The 11,903-nt window shown below is 43.0% G+C and overlaps 1 non-coding gene and 1 pseudogene across 1 annotated transcript; one reads left to right on the top strand and one right to left on the bottom strand.

The window, feature by feature from the left end:
* The first annotated feature begins 1,352 nt into the window (after positions 1 to 1,352).
* Positions 1,353 to 1,477, top strand: LOC128573238 (small nucleolar RNA SNORA11). Its single transcript, XR_008376392.1, has one exon. It is a non-coding gene; the product is annotated as a small nucleolar RNA SNORA11 (small nucleolar RNA).
* A 5,610-nt stretch (positions 1,478 to 7,087) lies between these two features.
* Positions 7,088 to 7,902, bottom strand: LOC128572583 (single-strand selective monofunctional uracil DNA glycosylase-like; annotated as a pseudogene).
* Between the last annotated feature and the right edge of the window lie 4,001 nt (positions 7,903 to 11,903).

The raw sequence follows: 11,903 nt of genomic DNA, 5'->3' as shown, positions 1-11,903 counted from the left end.
AAAAAATACTCAGTGTTGCTTTTTACAAGAACCAACTCCCAAACAGACAACAGATTTACAAAACCACACCAATCATACCATAACTAGCTGATACGACTGGGCTACCGCAGCTTAGTATTTAGGGTGTGGGCCACATGCTCCAGGCTGGCAGGTTTGAACCTGGCCCAGGCCTGCTAAAAAAACAAACAAAAAAATAGCTGGGCATTGTGCAGTGGCAGGCACCTGTAGTCCCAGCTATTCAGGAGGCTGAGGCAAGAAATCCCTTGAGCCCAAGAGTTGGAGGTTGCAATGAGCTATGAAACCAGGGCACTTAGCACCCTAATAAAGGTAACAAAATGAGACTCTGTCTCAATAAAAACAACAACAACAACAACAACAACAAACTAGCTGATAGACTTCACTCAAATATCCTGACCCTAAAGCTGAAATATTTACTAGGTTTAAAGAATATTTTTTCATGATAAGTAAAAGCCTTTCCCATGCAAACAAAACTATGGAAGTAATAAATGTCCTTCTGAAAAACATTATCTTCAGAAGCCTTCAAATAAAGGCTTTTACTGTCTTTCCAGCAGAAGTTAAACTCTAGGTAAGCAAGTTTTTCAAAATTCACTAGAAATTGCATATAGCCTGGAGATTTCAATCATCTGGAAAAGATAAAAAGAAAATAAATCATACATTAAAAAAAAATATTGTCAAACTGTGCCAACAGATCCATTTACATTAAACCAGGTATTGCCCCTCCAATTACTTTGAATAAACATAGCACTGAAAAGCTGGAACAAATTAATCTTTACAAAGTTATTTATAAGAAACCCTTCCAGGCAGTCTCAATTCAAATGTCTGGGCAAGCCTAATATAATCTTAAAGTAAAAAAGTATGCACAATAAATGCAGCAAGTAGTATCCATTATTCACAAGTTCTCTCTTCCCGGAACCCAATCAACTCCTAAAGGAAATTTACATCCTTTTTATCCTGGTAACCCAGTCCAGCTCAAAGCCTGGAAAGATGGGCCTGAGAAAAGCAGCTGAAAGAAAAGTAGACCAGTCCAGAAGATTTTCTGCTGAGGACACCACCGCAGTGAAACTCGCAGGACTAGAAGGCTGTGCCCACCATACTCCACTCAAGCCATATGTCACTCCAGAAGCAGCTGAAGAAGCCCACAAAAACTAGTCTTCCCTTCCTGGAGGAAACACCATGTTAAGATTGAAGAAATACAATCTCCAGTCATCTTCTTCTTGAGACTTGTCATACACAGATGGCTGTGCACTCACCCCACAACTTTGTCCCATTTTGATGAAATAAAAATGTATAGATTGATTTACCCCAAAAGGTCATAAAGATGCCTGATTTCAGGGGTGTGCTCAGAGCAAGGGACCTAAAGAATGGCTCCTCTGTTTATAACATACCCAAAAGGAAACTGGGATCATTGTGATGAGGGGCACAGAATTTGTGGCCTATGAATAAATTCCCTACATGTGAAGAAGAAAAAAACAATAAAATGTATGTGGTGGATGTATGGGTGATTACTGTATAATTCTTTCAACTGTACTGTATGTTTTAAAAATTGTCTAATACTTTCTTCTTAATAAAGCATCGTAAGAATGGAAAATAAAATGCCTGATTTCTGTCTTACTAGAAGTCCTTATGTAGAACAGCTATTTACTTTATGCATAATGGAGTTGTGTACCTGCTAGAACTCATCAGATACTTCACACTTTCCTCATATGTCCACAAGATTGTCATGTACTCAGATATTTGTAGTTAAAAGACAAGAACTACTCTGAAGAAAAAAATATATTTTCTATACAACTCAAAACTGCAACTACTAATCACAAATGTATTAAGTTTAAAAGGTGCCCATTCCGACACACTAACCTTAATAATTCCTTACTTAACTGTAATTTAACCACCTTGGTACGTTATGCCAATAGATACACCAAGCTACCCTGAAGATACTTCTTCTTATATGGCATCAGTCCTTTTCATATACCCCTGCTACAACACAGGGAAACTTTGTTCACTAAGATTAACCCCCTTTTCTAGCCTGGGTACAAAACTGTAAGTCCAACCGGTCTAAAGTAACATAAGATATTAACCTCCTGAAAACTCATAGCCAACTACCCCTTTTTAACCCTGCTAAATACACCACTTTAGCCATTTGTGTCATACCAACACTAGGTATTGGACTCAATATGAAAATTAGTCCATTGGCCTATGCCATCATCAAGGCCCTTAATACAACTTCTCAAGCCATAGACACTCTGAGCACTGAATTAAAAGAAGTCCAGAAGCTATACTAAAAAATCAAGCAGCCATTAATTATTTCTTATTAAAACAAAATCATAGGCTTGGCGCTTGTAGCACAGTGGTTATGACATGAGCCACATGCTCCAAGGGTGGCAGGTTCAAACCCCAACCAGGCCAGTGAAACAACAATGACAACTGCAACAAAAAATAGCCGGGCATTGTGGCAGGCTCCTGTAGTTCCAGCTACTTGGGAGACTGAAGCAAGAGAATTGCTTAAGCCCAAGAGTTTGAGGTTGCTGTGAGCTGTGACACCAGGGCACCCTACCAAGGGTGACATAGTGGGACTCTGTCAAAAAACAAACAAACAAAAAAAACACAATCGTGGATGTAAAATATTCAAAAATATATACTGCTTCAGTTCATCTAACAGTTCCCAATTCATCAAAAACAAGTTAAATGGGCTTGGAGCTGGTAACTCAGTGGTGAAGGCACTGACCACATGTACCTGGATGATGGGTTCGAATCCGGCCAGGGCCTGCTAAACAATGACAATAACAACAACAAGAACAAAAACCAAAAGTAGCTGGGCCTTGTGGTGGATGACTGTAGTCCCAGCTACTTGGGAGGCTGAGGAAAAACAATCACTTAAGTTCAAGAGTTTGAGGTTGCTGTGAGATGTGACGCCAAGGCACTCTATCAAGGGTGACATAGTGAGACTGTCTCAAAAAAAAAAAAAAGTTAAATGTATAACACACATACTCCAAATAATACAACAAACAAGATTTTTCAGAATATCCAATACTTCCTATGTAACATATTGTCATAATTACCTAAATCCTAACCTTAATAATTATTATGTTATATATTGTAAGCTTCTTAATATATTAATAAATACAATGTATTCCATTCAAATGTACCTGCTGTTACACAAGTTTCAAAAAACAAAATTAAATAGCACAGCCTCCATGTCGATTTAACTAACCATAACATTTATTTCCATTTGAAATCAATTTCATAGATAGGAAAATAAAATGAATAAAAGTGGAGAAATGTGCTAGACATAGACAACCCTACGACCTTTCTCAGCTACTTGTGAACTTAGAATGCTCATGCCTGTAATCCTAGCACTCTGGGAGGCTGAGGCTGGTGGATGGCATGAACTCACGGATTAGAAAGCAGCCTGAGCAAAAATAGGCCCCCTCCTCTTGGAGGCAAGAGGGTGGCTTAAGTCCAAGAGTGGGAGTTTGCTGTAAGCTATGATTGCTCCAAGAGTGGGAGGTTGCTCAGCCACAGCCTGAGACTCTGTTTCAAAAAAATAAAATGAAATAAAATAAAATAAAAAATTTTTAAAAGTTGAGAGGCAGCTGTCATTCAGTGAGTAGGGTGATGGCCCCACACAACGAGACTGGCGGGTTCAAACCCGGCCCAGGCCAAGCTGCAACAAAAAAATAGTCTGGGGTTCTGGCTGGTGCTGGTAGTCCCAGCTACTCAGGAGGCTGAGGCAAGAGGATCACCTAAGCCCAAGAGCTGGAGGTTGTTGTGAGCGGTAACACCAGAACACTCTATGGAGGGTGACAAATTAAGACTCTGTCTCTAAAAAAAAAAAATAAAAAAATTTAAGTCAGTCAAACAGGCCAAACCAGAAATAGGGAATACAGATAATAATCTTAAAAAAAAAAAAAAAAAAAAGAGGACTTAATCAGGCAGTATAGAACAGGTTAATAGTATGTTTAATGGGGTTTTTGATGATTAGTTTTTTTCATTGTTGTATATATTTAACTTTCATGTATGTTGTTAATCAGATAAGAATAATATATTTTTAGTATACTTTTGGAATTATCCCCTATATAAATTATTAAAATTTGCTCCGTAGACAAAACAACATTTAAAAAATTACTCTAGCTGTTCTCCGGAATTACAATCCTTTCCGATAATAACGACTTTTCACGAATCATCCTGTCTCAGGGTTTACGACAAGCAACAGAGCCACTTTCCCTTCAGCAACACCATGAGACACCGAGCCTGGCCCTCAGTTCACTTTTAACAGGAGAATGGAGAGCCTGGGGGGCCCTACAGACCACAGCCCCTCCCATGAACAAGCCCCACACACCCAGCTGGGATTCTTCCTGAGGACTCTTCCCTTGTCACCACCTGGGAGGGACTCAGGCTGCTGCAGACACACAGTGAAAGGTCAGACGGACCCCAGTTTGCACTCTTTGCCCCCTCCCCTTCAGCACCCCATTCAGCACGTAGGCCTTGCAGAAATGGGCTGTTAAACAAACATATCCTGCAGAGACAGGGGATTAGCCCAGAGTTGCAGCAGACCCTAGTAAAACCGCATTTCAATCCTCTGTTCCCCTGGTAACTAACCAACCCCCAACCCTGTAGAATCTTGTAAAGCCTCGCTTCACCTAAGGATTCCATTCCTCTCCCCTACCCCAACTGCAAGTAAAGGTAACAAAAAACTCACCTCCTTTGTCATGTGGGTGCCAAGAAATATGAGGTGTGGAAACCCTTCTCGGTGGGCTAACCCATAAAGGGTTAATTTGAACTCAGTGTGCTGGCGTTTTCTTCATAATTCCACTGACATTGGGTACAACAACAGCAGCTGAAAGTTTATGTTTAACAATTTCTGTTTAACAGGAGAATGCTGAGACTGGGGCCCCACTGACTACAGTTCCTCCCAGGAACAAGTCCCAGCCTCTCAATTGGGATGCTTCCCTGAGGACCCTTCCATTGTCCCCACATGGGAGGGAATCAGAGCAGCTCACAGAGAGCTCTGGGCCAGGGTCCAAGTAACCACTCTAGGAAGGGGCCGGTGCAACTGAGTCCCAGCTGCCTGCCCCACTCCACCCTTTGCTCACAGGAGTCTGAGGGCCAAGGGTTACCAGTGGCAAACATCACTCTGAAGATTTAAAACAAGTGCAATTGCCTGGTCGCGTCACAGCCACTTCCGTCTCCAACCTCGCCCCTCCCCCCTCTCAGGAAACCCAGACTCCTAGACCCACCATTTCCCAGTTTCGGGGATGTCCCAGCGTCCTCCCTACAGATCTCCCAGTACCTTCAGGTCACCGGGTGACAGAGGGTATTGCAGAGACACCTGGTGTAGCAACAGTTGAGGAGGGAACCTCAAATCCGCGCCCAGCTCCTTAGACAGCAGGAGCTGCCCCCTTCCTTCCGGCTGTGCATCTCATTGGACAGTTCATATTGGAGCATCTCTGATTGGATAAGGCCTCAGGCCCCACCTCTCTGTCCTTGACTGATTGCACTACCATCAGACAAAAGTGTGAATGAGGCCAGAATACTAACAGTTACTTTTTTTGTTTGTTTGTTTGTTTTTTGTTTTTGTTCTTTTTGAGACAGAGTCTTAAGCTGTCCTGTTCGGTAGAGACCTTGGCATCACAGCTCACAGCAACCTCAAACTCCTGGGCTTAAGCCATTCTCTTGCCTCAGTCTCCCAGTAGCTGGGACCTCAGGCGCCCGCCACAACGCCTGGCTGTTTTGTTGTTGCATTTGTCATTGTTGTTTAGGTGTCTCGGCCATGGTTGGAAACTGCCAGCCTCAGTATCGTGCTTTGCACAATAACCACTGTGTTACAGTCGACAAGCCTCTTCAGGAGCTTTTAATGCTTACACCAAAAACTTGCAAGCTGTGTTTTCATAGTCACTGGTCCATGGCCCATCTCTGGCAGGGCAAGAATTCATTCCTCCCCCTGGCCACAGGTGGAAGCCCAAACTCTTCCTAGCAAAGTCCTCAGAGTGCAGAAGGGCTCCCCTTGTAGTGCTGTGCAGTGACTCCCCAAACCAGAGGCAAGAATGCAAGAAGAGTCTGTAATGAGTAGCTGAGAGCCAGGCCCGTACAAGGCACTCGCCAGTGTTACCTCCGTTATTTCTCACACCTACCCCACTAGTAGGCATCTCCTACTTGTGAGGAGGAAACCTGAGACTAACCAATTGTCCATCATGAAGTTCACAAGTCCATCAAAGCTGACATGAAAATACAGGTCTTCTTGGGCCAGGCACAGTGGTTCACGCCTGTAATCCCAGCATTTGGGAGGCCAAGGCTGTGGGTTGCCTGAGGAAGAGCCAGAGCACGTCACTTAAAAAAAATAGTTGGGCTTTGTGTTGGGGGCCTGTAGTCCTAGCTATTTGGGAGGCTGAGGCTTGAAAATCGCTTAAGTCCAAGTGTTTGAGGTTGCTGTGAGCTATGATGTCACAGCACTCTACTGAGAGCAACAAGACAAGACTCTGTCTCAAAATGATAAAAAAAAAAAAAAGAAAGAAAATCCAGGCGTTCTGTCTTTCCCATTCCACAACACTGACTTCTCTCTCTGGTCCAGCCTTAGCTTCCCATATAGTTCTGTCTTAATTTCATGTCCTCGGCTTTGTCCTGACCCTATGACAGAAGGGGTCAGCAGCAGGACACTCTTCTGTAAGGATGGGTAAGGATCCTGGCAAGGTATTTCCTCTGAAACAGCAAATATGACCTTAGAAGTCACTGTTCGGGTCACTCTCCGCTGAGTAATTTCCCTAGCAAATGGTGAGGTAGAGCTGCCTGCAAGTGAGACAACGCCTCCCTTCTGATTCTCTGTGGAGTGAGATACTACAAAAGAGCAATGCTTAAAGGGTGGTGAAAAAAGCAGGGATCAGGAGGGTGAACTGGAGTAGTGTCAAAACTGCCACGGCAGGTTGCTAGACAGTCAAAAGATCAGAGAGCAAGTTTCCCAGCCACCAGGAGGTCCAAGAAGATCTTTTGGCTTTAGTCCAGGAGGTGTCTTGTCTCCTCACCCAAGAGTGACCTGGAGACCTTGAACATGTCCTATGTCTGGCCCCAGGGGTTCTCATTTTGATAGAAAGAACAGTAGCCCCAACTCCTTCAGTCTCTCCCTGGCCACTGCCTCTCAGTCCTTGTTGGCCTGTGGGTTATGGGGAGAAGATTGCAGCAGCCCCTCCACCTGGACCTCTGGCATTAGCCCTGAGAGAACCCACGGTGCCCGCTACTCTGCCAGTCACCCTACTCCACAGCAGCCACACCCCCAGCAACTGCACCTGCCAGCAAAGGGCCACATCACAGATCCCAAGAAGTTGTTCTCGCTGCCTGGCAGGCAGCTCGGCAGGCGTGAGGTTGTGCCCGCTGGGAGTCAGGAAGAGCAGTGGACAGACTGTGGAGAAAGCAGTGATGGAAGAAGACTTCAGGCTGTCCAGAGGTTCTACAAAAAAACCCATAATCAGGCACCACTCATTTCTGACTGTAGGCCCTCCAGTCCCAGCACCAGTAGTTTAAGTTACTGGTGGGGAGGGGACATCAAAGGCCCCCCAATGCCCAACAGGTCCTGGACGAGGCTTGCTTTCCCAAAGGACACAGCAGTCTGGGCCAAGCCAAAAGGTCCTGGGTTCATCCCCAGGAAGAGAACTTGCTTGGGGCCCTGGCAGTAGGGAGTCACATAGCGGCGATGTGTCTCCCAGGCATACTCCACAGGATTGTAGATGATGCCCCCTGACTCTGAAAACTGCAGCTGGCACAGCTCAGGTTTGAGCCGAAGCTCCTCCTCCAAGAGGCCCTTGGCAAAGCTTTGAGGGCCGGCAGAGTGCTCCATCAAGGCACTAGTAGTAGTTCATGGAGGGCCACGGGTAGGAAAGCCTGGGGCACAGCCATGTGTTGTCACCTGGTCCAGCTCCCCATCTTGCTTGTGCTAACAATTTCTTGACCACAGCACTTTTTATGTTTTACTTGTCCTTTTATTGATTAAGGGCAGGGACCCGGACTTTATTCATCTCGATATTCCAGGGCAACTGGATATACTCTTGCCAAAGAGTGCCTGTTTCACAACTTATGACTGAAGGAATGAAAATCTGTTAACTGGGTATTTAGTTGTGCTAGGCTTGGGCACCTATTTCAATAGGAGTTAATCTCTGCTTTGAAGGCATTTGAATGTACATCATGAAGTCTAGCTAAAAATACGAGGAGAAAAAACTTAGTCACCTGATGCACAGATGAACGAAATTGAGAGGTACAATCAAAGGCTATGGCAGTTCAGAGAAGGGTGAAATTATGTATGTCTATTCTCCAGTCAGGCAATGACATTTCAGGAGGATTCATGGAGAAGGTGGTATGTAAGCTCCCAACATAGGGGTTAGGGGTAATGAGGAGGTCAGGAACAACATAGGGGTTAGGGGTAATGAGGAGGTCAGGAAGAAGGAGGAGAGACAAGGGAGGTTCATCTGAGGGTGCATGGAAAGGTTCCAGAATGATCCTTCGTGGGAACTGTTCTACTGAGTCTCATTCACATGATTCCTCCACAGAGTACTGGCTACAAAATGAGCACAGCTTGACTTTGGAAAAGAAAGCAAAGTTCTTTGACATTGTAGAGAGCAGTGCCATTGAGGATGCCTCTGTTTCCTGTGGCCGGGGTGCAGTATAGGACCACACTGCTCACAGCAAATGGCCCAGATTGCAGTTCCCTGGAGATCACCTGCAGTGAGGTTAAAAAAGACTGGTGACTTTCCTCCATGTGATGTCTGAGGCCATTTGTGAAGATATAGCCAGGGTGTGATCACAACAGGTACATTTTCTACTAATCTGAGAGCACTCTTTCAGCCTACCTGGAAGAATGGGCCTGTGAGTAGGCAGTGCAGACATACAACATGGCCACCTAGCTGGCCTTTGTCTTCCATGCTTAGGGCCACTTCTCTACACTGTCCGATTCTAGAAATACAAAGCTGGGTGGAGAAACACACAGCTACCCCTAGGAAGGACATGGGCACACTCCATCCCTAAACAGGTGATCACAGCTTGTCAGTGGGTCAGATGAGACTTGAGCTGGGGGCTCCTGACCCTCTTCAGCAGAAGACGCTGCTCTGGGTTCAAGGGCAAAGATGTGATACTTCTCATAATTTTCGAGACTATCAGATTCCCAATTTTGGACACACAGTTTATCAAGAACAGGTCCAGAGGAGGTCCTGGTACAGAAAGTTGAACAATATAATTAGAAAGTTGAGCTCTCAGTTACCCTGAGGAGTACTGACAAATTTTATTTTCATGTAGCACAGTTAATGTCTTTTGAATGTTTTATAACAGTCCTGCAATTGTTTATAATTAAAAACCGATGAGGGTTTAATTATTCATGTTTCTGTGTAATATACAAAGCAGCAAAGTCAGTACATATTGTCCTTGTTCTTAATTCAGACAAAGATGGAGATCTTCACTCTTCTAGTCTCAGTGCATGGAACTTTAATAGCATTTTCTAGAAAAAATGTTCATATGTTTTGTCTCTGAAGAAATGGTGAATCACATTGTCACTATTGTTTACTTTATATTTCCTTTGTATAAAATATCAGCAAGGCATGTTAAATGGTTATCAATAATAAGGATTATTTGCACACTTTTCATATTGTTCTAACATAAGGAAAATAAATCATTCTCTATCTGGGTGATATTATTTACCTAATAATTAACCTCTTTCCACTTAATTCATTTCAATTGATCTCATTTTATTATAGAATATTTAATTGGACTCGGTACCTGTAGCTCAGTGGCTTGGGCGCCAGCCACATACACTGGAGCTGGCAGGTTCAAATCTAGCCCAGGCCTGCTGAACAGCAATGACAACTATAAACAAAAATAGCAGGGCATTGTGGCAGGAGCCTGTAGTCCCAGCTACTTGGGAGGCTGAGGCAAGAGAATTACTTAAGCCCAAGAGTTTGAGTTTGCTTCGAGGTATGACTAAGCATTGTTGAATTACAATGGAGAATCCATGAAAGAGACCCCAGGAGTGATCTCAAGCTTACTTAATTTGCAATCAGGAGCAAAATGTAACTAAAAATGTATCTTGCGAAGACCTATATTAAAAAATTACATAACAGGCTAAACCAATCAGAAATAGCCAACAAACTTCTTTTTTGGGGGTCAGGGGCATTCATTGAAGACACAATTAGGTACACTGATTGCATTTGGCAGATAATGGCCCTCTTATGATTGTGTCACATGGTCAAGAGGTATGCCATACACCATGACCCTCCATCCCCCTGCTTCCTATCCTTCACTTCCCCCTCATTCCCCTCTCCCACCCCTTGTATTAACTCACCTACTTCATTCAAATTAGAATTGAGTCCATTGGATTCTTGCTTCTCCACTCTTGTGATGCTTTACTAAGAAGAATGTGTTCCACATCAATTCAGGTTAATAAAAAAGATGTAAAGTCTCCATCTTTTTTAATGGAGATATATAATGGTATATATGCATATACCACAGCTTGTTAATCCATTCTTGGGTTGATGGGCATTTAGGCTGTTCCCACATTTTGGAGATTGCAAATTGAGCTGCACAAAATAGTCTAGTGCAAATGTCCATATGATAAAATGATTTTTTTTCCCTTTAGGTAGATGCCTAGTAATGAGACTGCTGGATCAAATGGGAAGTCCAATTTGAGTTCTTTGAGGAATCTCAAGACACCGTTCTGAAAAGGTTGTATTCATTTGCAGTCCCACCAGCAGTATAAAAGTGTTTCTCTCCACATCCATGCAAGCATCTGCAGCTTTCAGACTTTGTGATGTGGGCCATTCTCACTGGGGTTAGGTCATATCTCACAATAGTTTTGATTTGCTTTTCTCTCATGATTAGGGATGATGAGTATTTTTTGTATGTTTGTTAGGCATTCATCTGTCTTCTTTACATAAGGTTCAGTTCATGTCTCTTGCCCAGTGATATATGGGATTTGGGGGTCATTTTTTGCTGACTAATTTGTTGCAGGTTGGCCGGGCCTGGGTTTGAACCTGCCACTCTCAATATATGAGGTTGGCGCCTTACCGACTGAGCCACCGGCACCACCCTGCTGACTATTTTGAGTTTTTTGTGGATCCTAGATATCACGCTTTTGTCAGATTCATAATATGCAGATATCTTTTTCCATTTTGCAGGTTGTCTATTTGCTTTGTTTGTTGTTTTCCTAGGTGTATAGAAGCATTTCAGTTTAATTAAGTTCCATTTGTTTATTTTTGTTGTTGCAATTGCCATGGAAGTCTTCATCTTGAATAAATTTTTGTGAGTGGTGACAAGTGCAGATACAGTTTCAGTCTCTTACATGTGGTTATCCAGTTCTCCCAACACTATTTATTGACTAGGGATCCTCTTCTCCAGTGTATGTCCTTGTTCAGTTTATCAAATATCAGGTGACTTTAAGATGTTGGTTTCATCTCACAGTTTTCTGTTCTGTTTCAAATGTCAATGCCTCTATTTTTGTGCCAATACCATGCTGATTTGATCACTACGGACTTGTAGCACAGCCTAAAGTCTAGTACAGTGATAACCCTGGCTTTGTTTTTGCTACTAAGGATTGCCTTTTTCTGATTCCATATAAAACAAAGAATTATCTTTTCCAAATCTTAAAACAATGATGATGGTATTTTCTTAGGGATTGCATTGAATCTATAGATTGTTTTGGGAAGTATAGACATTTTGACAATTATGATACTTCCCACCCAAGAGCATGGTATGTTCTCCTATTTGTCAATACCTTCTGCTCTTTCTTTTTTTTATGGTTTTGTGATTTTCTTTGTAGAGGTCCTCCACCTTTTTAGTTAGGTGTATTCCTAGATATTTCATTTTTTAAGCCACTGTGACTAGAATTGTATCTTTGATTAGCTTCTCATCTTGGCTGT

Source organism: Nycticebus coucang, chromosome 20, assembly GCF_027406575.1.
Source record: "Nycticebus coucang isolate mNycCou1 chromosome 20, mNycCou1.pri, whole genome shotgun sequence".
In the NCBI taxonomy this organism is placed as follows: domain Eukaryota; kingdom Metazoa; phylum Chordata; class Mammalia; order Primates; family Lorisidae; genus Nycticebus; species Nycticebus coucang.
Note: the sequence above shows the minus strand (reverse complement) of the source record. Positions and strands in the feature narration are given on the sequence as shown.